Consider the following 12818-nt stretch of genomic DNA (forward strand, 5'->3'; position numbering starts at 1 on the left):
GCTGCAGCATATCAGCTCTGGCGACAGCCCTGTGGCTGTAGCGTATCAGCTTCAGCAGCTCTGTGGCTGCAGTGGATCAGCTCTTCTACCCGGCGAGAAACCAAGCGAGCACTCGGAGAGATGGAGAATTCAGGCTTATTACGCCGGCGGGCTCAGAGGAGATTTATTATGCCAGTGGGCTCAGAGGAGATTGCTCTCCAGAGTCTGAGCCCCGAAGAAGAGTTTCACAAGGCTTTTACGGGCTACCTCTTCCGGGTCCGTGCTTGGCTAGTTAGACCAGAGTGACGTCAGGCAAGGTAGTAGATGAGGAAACAAGTTTACAGGAGCAGATGTGTGGGGGAGGGGTGGTTGGGGCAGTTGGCTGGACTTTGCTTAGTCATCATGGCCAGGGTCTCTCCTTTCTACATTTTTATTGGGACATTTTCTCCTACAACAGCAGGTGAGCCAAAGAAAATCAAGGCAGCTGCTCACTTCTCTACCCACCTTCCTTTTCTTCACTAATATTTAATAAATATTAAATAGTATATATTAACATAAATATTTCTCACTTAAGTAATCCTCACTTTACTGTCTCAATCTCTGTCTCTTTTCTCATTTCCTTCTGCGATGAGACAAGAACCTTCCCTTCAGAAATATTAGTAGGCCCTGGCGTGAGGAATATGGAGATTCTGACACACAAACACCTCTCCTTTGAACCCAGCCAAAACCCCAGTTCAGACTTGAACGGTGTAGGTGTATTTTTAATTAGAATCCCTCCACTGGACTTAATGAGGCTCAGGTGCTTTGTGTCTCAGCGCAGAAGGAATTCAGCTGGAGACAAGTGATAGGAGAGAAATAGGTTTATTGATAGGACACTTGTGAGAGATGCAAGCAGGAAGGCAAGGAGGCTCTGCCCCCAGGATTAGGTGGGTACATTTTTGAACATGGGGTGTGGGAAAAAAAAACACCTTCTTCCTCATTCTTTGAGTAGATATTAGGCTTAAATCATTAACTCCTCTTTTGTATCAGGTTAGAGAGTATTTGACCCTAGGGGGTCAAGCTAGGACTGTCACTGTGCTAATTCAAATCAGCACAAGGTTTAGGGCCACACCTGCAGTATATGGAGGTTCCCAGGCTAGGAGTCGAATCAGAGCTACAGATGCAGGGCCTACACCGCAGCCACGGCCACCCAGGATCCGGGCCATCGTCTTTGACCTGCACCACAGCTCACAGCAGCAGCAGATCCTTAATTCACTGAGCGAGGCCAGGGATCAAACCTCATGGATACTAGTCAGGTTCATAACCAGCTGAGCCACAATGGGAACTCCCTGATCACCATTATTGCATTTCTTCAGATTGTTTGCTCTTTTAAAACAGTAGCACAAAAAACGAATTAAACATCAGGGAGAGATGATTTCTTGTCTCTGTACAGCATACTCGCTTTAATTTATGCTTGAGTCACAATAAATTGTTTTAATTATAAAAAAAAAAAAACAAATCAGCAGAAGGGTGGTAACATGCTAAAATATGTTGAACCTTCTCAGGTTTCCATATAATTAGGGTGTCCTCCTTTGGAATGTTATCTTTCCCTCTAAATTCCTGTCCTTTAGACCTAAGGGTCATTATCTTGCTGAACTTGAATGCAACTTCATTTTATCCCTCACTTAAATGACCTGAGGCATATCTCATGTTTTTATTTATGATTTTATATTTAAGCAAGGCTGCTTCATTCCATGATGTTCTGATGGCTTTCTTGAGTAATTATTATCCTAACAGTGGTCTCCCAATTTCCCTAGGTTTCCCTCTCTAGCTATGGTCTCCTACTGGGACTAGCTACACCTGCCTGTGAAACTACTCTACCCTATCGCTATCAGTTCCAAGCTTGGCCAAAGATATCCAGCTGGTGAGTATTAAGACCTGGATGGTGGTGGGATGGGGGTGGGGTCCTGGCCTTGAGGAACAAAGTTATCGTAAGAGCGACTTTCCTGTGCCTTTGAGATGCAGATGTTCTACTTGTTCTTCTCCAGGACATCTTATCTCCATCCTCTTTTCTAAAAAGCAAATTTTGGAGTTCCCGTTGTGGTTAATGAATCCCACTAGGAACCATGAGGTTGCGGGTTCGATCCCTGGCCTTGCTCAGTGGGTTAAGGATCCAGCGTTGCTGTGAGCTGTGGCTCAGATCCCGCGTTGCTGTGCCTCTGGCATAGGCTGGCAGCTACAGCTCTGATTTGACCCCTAGCCTGGGAACCTCCATATGCCGCGGGAGCAGCCCAAGAAATGGCAAAAAGACAAAAATAAATAAATAAATAAAAAGCAAATTTAAAAAAAGGGGGTAGGTAATTTTGAACTTGACTTGTCAAGAACAAATAGAAATCCTCATGTCTTTTCAGTTAAAAGGGTTTAGCCATTGAGACAGGTGACTTTGATTTGTTCCATCTGTCAGAAGCCCAATTTGAATCCAACCTCTTATAACTGTGGTTTTACATGATTGTACTTGACTCATGGTTGAAATCTTAGAATGGAAGTTATGAGGTCTATGTGTTTTGTACTTAATCTATATGTGTTGTAGATTATGGTATTGCCAAAATTAATTCATAAAAGTGTTCTATTTAATTGGCTTAAAGGAAATTAAGCATGTACAAATGCTCAGAAATATAAAAGAAATCTGTCAAAATGAATTTCAGGTTCACATGATCTGGGAAATATTCAATACTAAAGCCAAAATCTGGTATTGAAGATGGTTTATGTTTGTTGGTTTGATTAATATACATCAATGTTATGTAAAATACTTTTGCTGTATCTAGGTTTACTGGAGGTTAAATAAACCTTATATCTGTTGCAAATTTGTCAGCAAGGAAAATAAGTAACGAGGTGTGATTTAAAAAAAAAACTTACGGAAAGTAAGACAAGCATTTTCAGTTAAAGTTTGTGGAAAAGTAGATTTAGTTAGTAAATGGATTTTGTTGGGAGTGGGCTGAGGCAAGACTTGGATTTGGTTTTTCTCTGTTAATAGAACAAAGGTTTCAGTTCCCGCTATGGTGCAAGGGTGTCTTGGGAGCACTGGGACACAGGTTCAATCCCTGGCCTGGCAGAATGGGTAAAGGATCCAGCATTGCCACAGCTGCAGCTTAGGTCGAAGCTATGGCTCAGATATGAGAACTCCATCTTCCTCAGGGTGGCCAAAAAAGAAAGAAAAAATAAAAGAGAGAGAGAGAACAAAGTTTTCTTGTAATGTTGCTTTTGATAACAGATTGTGTGAGTTTCATTGTCTTTAAGTGATTTGTATTTGATTTTGAGACCTCTTGTAATTTTCATTAAAGGGTACCTATTATCTCACAGTGACCTGTGATCTTATTTGACCAAGTATTTTGAAACTTTTTGACAAACTTCCCAAATGTCAACTTTTATTTATTTTATGTTGTTTTTTATTTTTTTGTCTTTTGTCTTTTTTTAGAGCCAAACCTGCAGCATATGGAGGTTCCCAGGCTAGGAGTCCAATCGGAGCTGTAGCCGTCAGCCCATGCCACAGCCACAGCAACGTGAGATCCAAGCCTTGTCCGCAACCTACACCATAACTCACAGCAACACCAGATCCTTAACCCATTGATCGAGGCCAGGGATCGAACCTGCATCCTCATGAATGCTAGCCGCATTAGTTAACAACCGAGCCATGACAGGAACTCCCAAATGTCAACTTTTAATGAAATTTATTTTGACGTCCTGAAAACTTAAGAGATGCTCCAGAGGAACTATTTAACTAGTATTATTTGGTTACGTTAAACTACATGGAGAACATTATCACATGAGTGATAACCCTACTTAAAATATGCTGTATGGATGAATGTTATTAATATAGACAACTGAAAAATTATATAAAGTTTTTGAAATGTGGATGTGTCCTGGTGTCATGCTTTTGTTCCAGCTATTACCTTAAAATGTTTATGTCCCAGCAGTAGCCAAGTTTCTTTATTGAAAACATTGTAATAATGTGTTTAATCTGCCTCTTTAAGTCTTCTCACTTATAGACAGTTTGTTGTACTCTAATGTTGTTCCAAAAGTGCTTCTCAATCAAAAAGATTCATGGAGTTCCTGTTGTGGCTGAGTGGAATTGAATCTGACTAGCATCCATGAAAATGCAGGTTTGATCCCTGGCCTCGCTCAGTGGGTTAAGGATCCAGTGTTGCCATGAGTTGTGTAGGTCACAGACACAGCTTGGATCTGGCATTGCTGTGGCTGTGGTGTAGGCCAGTGACTACAGCTCCGATTGGACCCCTAGCCTGGGAACTCTATATGCCATGGGTTAGGCCCTAAAAAGCAAAAATATTACAAACAAACAAAAAAAGATTCATGGGAATACTATGGAAGAAGTTGCCATAGTTCCACATCAAGATGAGGGCTTTGGGAGGATTCCAGGCCATAACTTAAATCAAGGAACTGTCCAGCCCCTGGAGCAGCCATCCAGATGTTTTTACTCCCTGTCAGGCAGAGATTTGGCTGTGTTTGAATCCAGTCTGATTGTGGGGGTTTCAGACAGGGAGGTGTGAGATGTTCCAGTCCATCAGGCATGGAAGCCCTCTGGACAGTGCTGACCCAGCATCTTGGGAGCTCTCTTGATTCAGCTCTTAAGAGTTGTGTTGAGGATTTCCCATCATGGCTCAGTGGTAACTAATGCGAATAGTATCCATAAGAATTCAGGTTTTATTCCTGGCCTCATTTAGTGGGTTAAGGATCCCCCATTGCCACAAGCTATGGTGTAGGTCACAGATGTGGCTTGGATCCTTTGTTGCTATGGCTGTGTTGCAGGCCAACAGCTATAGCTCTGATTTGACCCCTAGACTGGGAACTTCCATATGTCATGGGTGTGGCCCTAAAAAGACAAAAAAAAAAAAAAAAAAAGAATAAGAAGAAGAATTATGTTGGAAATGAGGCAGGAGATAGATAAGCTCCAGGATAAACATTTACAACAAGCCTCTTGTTGGGATTTCCCTTTGTGGTTTATTGGTAATGAACCCAACTAGTATCCATGAGGATGCTGGTTCAATCCCTGGCCTCACTCATTGGGTTAAGGATCTGGCATTGCCTTGAGCTATGGTGTAGGTCACAGACATGGCTCGGACACTGCATTGCTGTGGCTGTAGCATAGGCTGGTAGTGGTACCTCCAATTTGACCCCTAACCTGAGAACTTCCATATGCCACAAGTTTGGCCCTAAAATGCAGAAAAAAAAAAAAAAAAAAAGAAGAAGAAAAAACAAACCCTAGCCTCTTGTTTATACTTCCTGAGGCAGAAGATAGGTGGGCTCTGGGGTAAACATTTACAATCATCCACCTATCTATATTTCAAGAGGGAAATAGCAGGCACAAGGCAAGTAATTGGCACTTGTCTTCTGTAACCTCATTAAATAATGGTAATGACAGTATCAAAAGAGAGGCTAAGCCCTGCTATAGCAAAAGACCAAGAGGTCACATGCTTCCCATCCTTAGGGTCAGGGAGACCCCAACTACATATGCACAGAGAAACCCTTCTGGGTCAGAAAGGGAGGGGATACTAGACCATAATAAGTCTAGATAACCTTCCCAGCATGCTTTGCTTTGGAATCCATCTTGGCCAAATGATATGCATACATACCAGGGAGGGCCCTGGGTCTGGTCAGGTGTGAGAAATAAGACAAGATAATTGGCCAAGGAAGACAAAAACCCAAAAGAACTGTCCTATGTTAGTGGTTTAAATCACCTCTCTGGCACACTCCTCATTCAGGGGGATCCCACACCCTCACTCCTCCTTCGGGTGTGTATTACTGCTTAGCATCTGCCTTAGATGAATAGACTATTTCTCTGTGTGCTCCCCCACACGTAGTACTGTGTCTCTGATAATAAACCTTGTACCTGCTTTTATAGTCTTTGCTTCCTTGAAACATTCTTGAATTTCAACAGGCAAGAATCAGGACAATTTTGCTTTTAGCCTCTAGCTAGACTAGTGGCTAGGATTCCTGATTTTCATCCAGGCTGCCCAGATTCAATTCCTGAGCAGAAAATTAAGGTCTCATTCCAAGCCATCACTCGCTGCTGTCTTCCAAAATCAGAAGTATATCAAATCCTCAGTTTGGCTGAATGCCAACTGGCCTAGTCTTAAAATAAATAATAGGCTGAAGCCAAATATGCCAACTTACAATGAACTTCTAGGGCAGGTTGTTTTCTTTAAAAATTTGTAGCCTTGGAGCTCCCGTCATGGCGCAGAGGAAATGAATCCCACTAGGAACCCAGAGGTTGCAGGTTCGATCCCTGGCCTCGCTCAGTGAGTTAAGAATCTGGTGTTGGTGTTGGTGTTGCTGTGAGCTGTGGTGCAGGCCACAGCTGCAGCTCTGATTAGCCCCCTAGCCTGGGAACCTCCATATGCTACCAGTGCAGCCCTTAAAAAAAAAAAAAAAAAAAAAAAACCTTGTAGCCTAAATGGAATTAAACAGCAAAATGAAAATAAATATAGTTTTTGAAGGTGATTTCACTTAATGTCATGAATGATAATAACCTAATAATTCTGCAAAGACTATAAAAAGAGATTTACATATAATCTCTATTAGTCTACCTTCTATTCTTTTTTAAAATTTTAATTTGATGTAATTTTTACTAGAGTATAGTTGATTTACATTGTTCTGTCAGTTTCTGCTCTTCTTGGATATAGTTCCCTGTGCTGTACAGTAGGACCTTATCCATTCTAAATGTAACAGTTTTCATCTACCAACCCCAAATTTCCCATCCACCCATTTCCTCCCCTCTCTCTTGGCAACCACAAGTGTGTTTTCTATGTCTGTGAGTTTGTTTCTGTTTTGTAGATAGGTTCATTTGTGTCATATTTTCTACTTTCCATTCTTATTTAAAACTGTACAAACATTTGTTGGCTCAAGAAGGAAAATGTGTCCTTCCTAAAGTTTTATAGCAGAGGCATTTTTGCTTATTACTTATTGAAACTGCCCCAACTCAGATTGGGACTTGAACCCAGGGGTTGGAACTTGAACACACTGTCTTTTAATTGAAATCTCAGGACTTAATGAAGCTCATGTTCTTTATGTCTCAGCACAGGAGGAATTCAGTGAGAGAAGAAGTGATAGGTAAGAAGTGGATTTATTTAAAGATACACCCTCCGTAGACAGACTACAGTCCATCTCAGTAGGCTTGAGAGTGACCCCAAAATATGGGGTGCTTAGTTTTTATGGGCTGGGTAATTTCATAGGCTAATGAGTGGGAGTAGGATTCCAACTATTTCATGGGAAGGGGCAGGGAATTTCAAAGAATTGGGCCACTGCCTACTTTTTGTCATCTTATGGGTTGTCCTTGGAACAGTCATGGCACCTGTGGATGTATCTCTTAGATACTAATGTATTGCATTTCTTTTTCTTTCTTTCTTTCTTTCTTTCTTTCTTTCTTTCTTTCTTTCTTTCTTTCTTTCTTTCTTTTTTTTGGTCTTTTTGCCTTTTCTAGGGCCACTCCCATGGCATATGAGGCTCCCAGGCTAGGAGTCTAATTGGAGCTGTAGCTGCCAGCCTACACCAGAGCCACAGCCATGTGGGATCCAAGCCGCATCTGTGACCTACACCACAGCTCATGGCAATGCTGGATCCTTAACCCGCTGAGCAAGGCCAGGGATAGAACCTGCAACCTAATGATTCCTAGTCAGATTCGTTAACCACTGAGCCACAACAAGAACTCCATGTATTGCATTTCTAATGTATAATGAGGCTCAAGGTCTACTAGAAGTTGAATTTTTTTGACATCTCGGGCCTTGTGGGTTCCAACCAGTTTATGTCTTATCCAAAATGGCTAGATCAATCTTTTAAAGGTTGTGTCCTGCCCCAACCCTTACTCACTGAGAATCCAGCTCCCCTCACTGAGAGTCTTGTGCAAAGTCAAAGCTAGTCCACTGATCTCCCTTCTTTCAAGATTAGATGAGGTTAGGCCTGCCAGATTAAATACAGGATTCCCAGTAAAATTTGAATTTCTGATAAACAGATTATTTTTTAGTGTAAGGCTCTCCAGTGCAATGTGTGAGACATCCTTGTATTGTTATTTGCGATGTCTCACATCCTTAGATAAGATTCTGGCTACAAGAAACATGTCCTGAGAGAGTGTCTCTGACATTCATTGTATCTTCCCTTTTTACCATCAAATGGGAGACATCCAGAGGTGAATGATAATTTCCTTAAATTCATATGGCATGGCACAAAAGTCATTTGGGAGTGGCTCCATTTTTTAGTGGAAATGTTTCTAGTCATTAAATCATAACTTTAAAGCTAAGGAAACCTTAGTTCCCATCCCACCTTTACTGAGAACTGGGTGTGAGATTTTGAGCTAATCATTTACCTTATTGCATAGCTCTAGAACACACATCCTTATAAGACATAAGAATTTTTTAAAAAATAGCCCCAGGAAAGAAAAAATGCTGCCAATTAAACAATGGCACAATGCGAAAATACCATTATTTATAAGATGTATCTTTATTTCAGAGATATTAAAATGTGGGGGGAAATGAGTATCTTAGAATGGATAAAATATGGTATTTGGACTTGCGTATTTACATGATGAGAATAACTGTCATTTGCCCTACTGAATACACAGAAGACATTAATAATCAGATCTTATTTCTCTATCTAGCTTTGAATTGCATGATAGGGAATTTTAACTTCCAAGGTAGAATGTTTTCCAATGACTGCACTTGTCAAAGTAGCATAAAAGGAGGTTAAGTTTTCTTACAGTCTTTTTAGGACAAATACTGTATGACTTTACTCATATGAAGTACCTAAAATAGTCAAAATCATAGAAACAGAAAGTAGAAAGGTGATTTTCATGAGCTGGTGGAGGGAGATGGGATAATTATTATTTAGTGGGTATAGATAGAATTTCAGTGTTGCAATATGAAGGAAAAAGTTCTAAAAATCTATTGCACGGAAGTGTGAATATCTTTAATTCTACCAAACCGTATACTTATAAATGGTTAAGATGGTAAATTTAGTGTTGTGTGTGTTTTACCACAATGACAAAATTTCTATAGACTTTTTTCTTTTTCTTTTTTTGGCTGAGCCTGTTGCATGTGGAATTTCTTGAGCCGGAGATCAAATCTGTGCCACAGCAGCAACCCAAACTGCTGCTGTGACAACACTGGATCCTTATCCTACTGCACCACAAGGGAACTCTGTTATAGCCTTTTTTAAAAGGTTCTTTCCTGTGTGGGTCAAAACTAAGTCCTTCTTGGGAATTCCTGTCATGGCCCAATGGTTAACGAATCTGACTAGCATCCATGAGGACATAGGTTTGATCCCTAGCCTTGCTCAGTGGGTTAAGGATCCGGGGTTGCTGTGAGCCATGGTGCAGTTTAGAGACGTGGCTTGGATTTGGTGTTGCTGTGGCTGTGGTGTACCTTGCCTGGGAACCTCCATATGCCACAGGTGCGGCCCTAAAAAGTGAAAAAAAAAAAAAAAAAAAAACCCAACCTAAGTCCTTCTTTTGAGGAATTATCTTTATGATTATAATGCATCAGAATCCAATGTTGTTTAAACAGAAAGTAGTTGGATTCATGAGTCTACATATTTATGTTTCCTCTGATCACTCATCTATCCATCCAGTAACCCATGCATCCATCCATCCATTCACCTAATAATCCATCTGACATATATTGAATTTCTGTTCTATGCCAGATACTGGGATAAATTATGAAGGAAACAGATATGGAAAATGTTCCTGTGTTCAAGGAACCAAACCAAGGTGCAAATGTTCCTGCACCAAAATGTTGTGTAGAGATCCTCCTACTTTTTGTATTTAGAATATCTGGAGAATAGTTCATGTCTCTTTTTACATGGAATTTTCATCCTTTCTCCTCATTGATTATTCAAATCCCACCCATCTCTTCAAAGGCAGCTCAAATCCTCCTATTCTATGAGGTCTTTCCTGACTATTGTAAATCTTCCCATTTGACAAACTCTTAGGTTGATTAAATTTCTTAATTTGGTTCCTACTTGGGTATGGGTGTTTTCATGAGAGGAGGTGAGCTCAAGTCCTTCTATGCCACTATCCCCAAACTTGAATTGGGTATTGGATAAGTAAAATATATGATGTGTTTTTTTATATGAGCTAAGCAGAAAAATCAGGTAGAAAAATGGGTGGATATGAATATCTGGGAAAGAGGTGGGTTAAAATTTTATGTAGGGTGGCCAATGAAAATCTTCCTCAAAAGCAGAATTCTGAGTAGTGACCTGAATTAAGTGAGGGGTGAGCCACGTAAGTGTTTGGGAGAATGTCATTCCAAGCAAAGAAAATATTTAGGATAACAGCCCTGAGGTGGGAGTGTGCCTAGTATGCTGGAAGAACAGATAGGAGACCATTGTGGTTGTAATGACATCAACAAGGGGATGAAGTTGGAGAGAGCATGGAACCAGGTCACATAGGGCCTGTAGGTTTTACTAAGAAATTTGGCGTTTACTTTGAATGTGATAGGGTGTCATTGGAGGGTTTGGGGATGAGGATTGACACAATCTTACTTATTGATTTTTTTTTTTCTTAACCTCTTTTTGACAGCATCTCTTTTCCCCCTGAATTAGGAATAGAATGTGAAGGTGGGGCCAAGGGTTGATGCAAGGAGACCAATTAGGGAGCCATTGTGATAATTTAATTAATTAAGAAATAATGATAATGAGGAACCAGAGGTGGCAGTGAGGTAGAGAGAAGTAGATGAATGTGGAATATATTTAAAAATGGAGCTCTTGGAGTTCCTTTCGTGGCTCAGTGATTAACGAACTGGACTAGGATCTGAGAATGTGGATTTTATTCCTGGCCCTGCTCAGTGAGTTTTGAGCTGTGGTGTAGGTCACAGATGCATCTCAGATCCCTCGTGGCTGTGGCTGTGGTGTAGGCACGGATCTTGTGTTATTAGTGCCACACCTAGCCTGGGAACTTCTATATGCCACAGGTGCTGCCCTAAAAAGACAAAAAGAAATGGAGCTCTTTGGATTTGCTGATGGATCAGAAGTGGGATGTACAAGAAAGCCAGGCAAAGATCACACATGGGCACCTAGGAGGGTGAAGCTGCCCTTAACTGAGATTGGGAAGACTGTGGGACAGACATGCAGGATTTGGGGAAAACATTATGAGCTCACTTTTGTACACATTTTATTTGAGAGACAGCTAGGACATGTAAGTGGAGATGTTGACTGGGAAGTTGAATGTAAGAACCTGCGATTCAGAGGAGACAACCAGTTTAGAGTATATAGGTGGTGTTTAAATCCATGATACCGAATGAAACCAGAGAGAATATAAGCAGATAAGAGGACAGATCCAGGGCCTGAGCCCTGGAGATTTGTCTGTAATTATCTCCATCAGAGCAGAACACTGACCTGTCAGGATGGAGTGCTGCCCAAGCCTTCATGATCCTTCAATCTTAAGACAGGATAGGAAATTCTCTGGGGTGGAAATTACAAATGTTCGCTGGATATCTTTGGCATTAAGGAGAAAAAGGAAAAGAGAGTACTTTGATGTAAAAATAGAGATCTCTCTGAGCATGCTGTGATAACCTCTAAGCTGTCTATAGCTCATGAAGTGAGTACCACATATATAAACTTCTCATTTAAGACAAGTAAGAATAGGAGTTCCTGTTGTAGCTCAGCGATAACAAACCCAACTAGCATCCATGAGGATGCCAGTTTGATCCCTGACCCCGATCAGTGGGTTAAAGGTCTGGTGTTGCTGTGAGCTGTAGGTTACAGATAAGGCTCGGTTTCATGTTGCTGTGGCAGTTGTATAGACCAGTGGCTGCAGCTCCAATCAGACCCCTAGCCTGGGAACTTCCATATGCCACAGGTGAGGCCCTAAAAAGAAAACAACAACAACAAAAGACAAGTGAGAATAAGACAAATAGAATAAGCCATTTGGTACCTGAAGAAGAATCACAAGGTATGACTGTCTGACACTAATTCTGTGATACTAAGTGGGTGTCCTACAATTAAATAATGATACTAACTACCCAGAATTAGTTCAGACCCCACAGGTTAAAGACTCCACAAGACTGACCCCATTTCAGACGCAAACCACAAATGGGGTCCCCAAGACATCTGCACTTCTCAATATTCAGGAGTCCCGTGACCCTTTCCGGTGTTATAATTTGCTAGAATAATTTACAGAACTCAGGGAAATACTACACTTACTGTTTTCTATTACGAGTACAGATCTGAAAAATGGAGAGAAGCAGAGGGGAAGGTCAGAAGATAAGGCAAAAAAATTAAAAAAAAGAAAAAAAAAAGAACTTGGAGTTCCCATCGTGGTGCAGTGGTTAACGAATCTGACTAGGAACCATGAGGTCGCGGGTTCGAACCCTGGCCTTGCTCAGTGTGTTAATGATCCGGCGTTGGTGTGAGCTGTGGTGTAGGTTGCAGACGCTGCTCGAATCCAGCGTTTCTGTGGCTCTGGTGTAGGCCGGTGGCTATAGCTCCGATTAGACTCCTAGCCTGGGAACCTCCATATGCCTCCAGAGCGGCCCTAGAAAAGGCAAAAAGACAAAAAAAAAAAAAAAAAAAAAAAGATAAGGCAAAGCTTCGATGCTGTCTCCTCATGGAATCCAGGCGTGTCAGCATTTTAGCACATCAATGTATTCATTCACCAATCAAGAAGCTCCACTGAGCCTTTGTGCCATAGTTGATTTTTTGTGTAAACTTGATTGGGCCGCTAGCTGCCCAGATTAAGCATTATTTCCGGGTGCGTGTGTGATATGTTTCTTGATAAGATGACATTGGTCTTCTCCTTCTGTTGGACTAGGGCTTGAACTGGAACTATATCATTGACTCTCCTGAGTTTCCAGTTTGTT

At 41.2% G+C, this 12818-nt stretch overlaps 1 long non-coding RNA gene across 2 annotated transcripts in view; it reads left to right on the top strand.

Moving 5' to 3' along the window:
• LOC110257459 overlaps window positions 399–12818 on the top strand; it is a 49998-nt gene continuing 37578 nt past the window's right edge. Inside the window, exons 1-2 of one of the 2 annotated variants that reach the window (XR_002340073.1) lie at window positions 399–439; window positions 1776–1882. This is a non-coding gene — a long non-coding RNA (uncharacterized LOC110257459). Of the gene's footprint in view, window positions 440–863; window positions 906–1775; window positions 1883–12818 lie in introns of those variants that run through there. The other variant, XR_002340072.1, reaches the window with a different exon arrangement.

Source organism: Sus scrofa, chromosome 17 (genome assembly GCF_000003025.6).
Source record: "Sus scrofa isolate TJ Tabasco breed Duroc chromosome 17, Sscrofa11.1, whole genome shotgun sequence".
NCBI lineage: Eukaryota > Metazoa > Chordata > Mammalia > Artiodactyla > Suidae > Sus > Sus scrofa.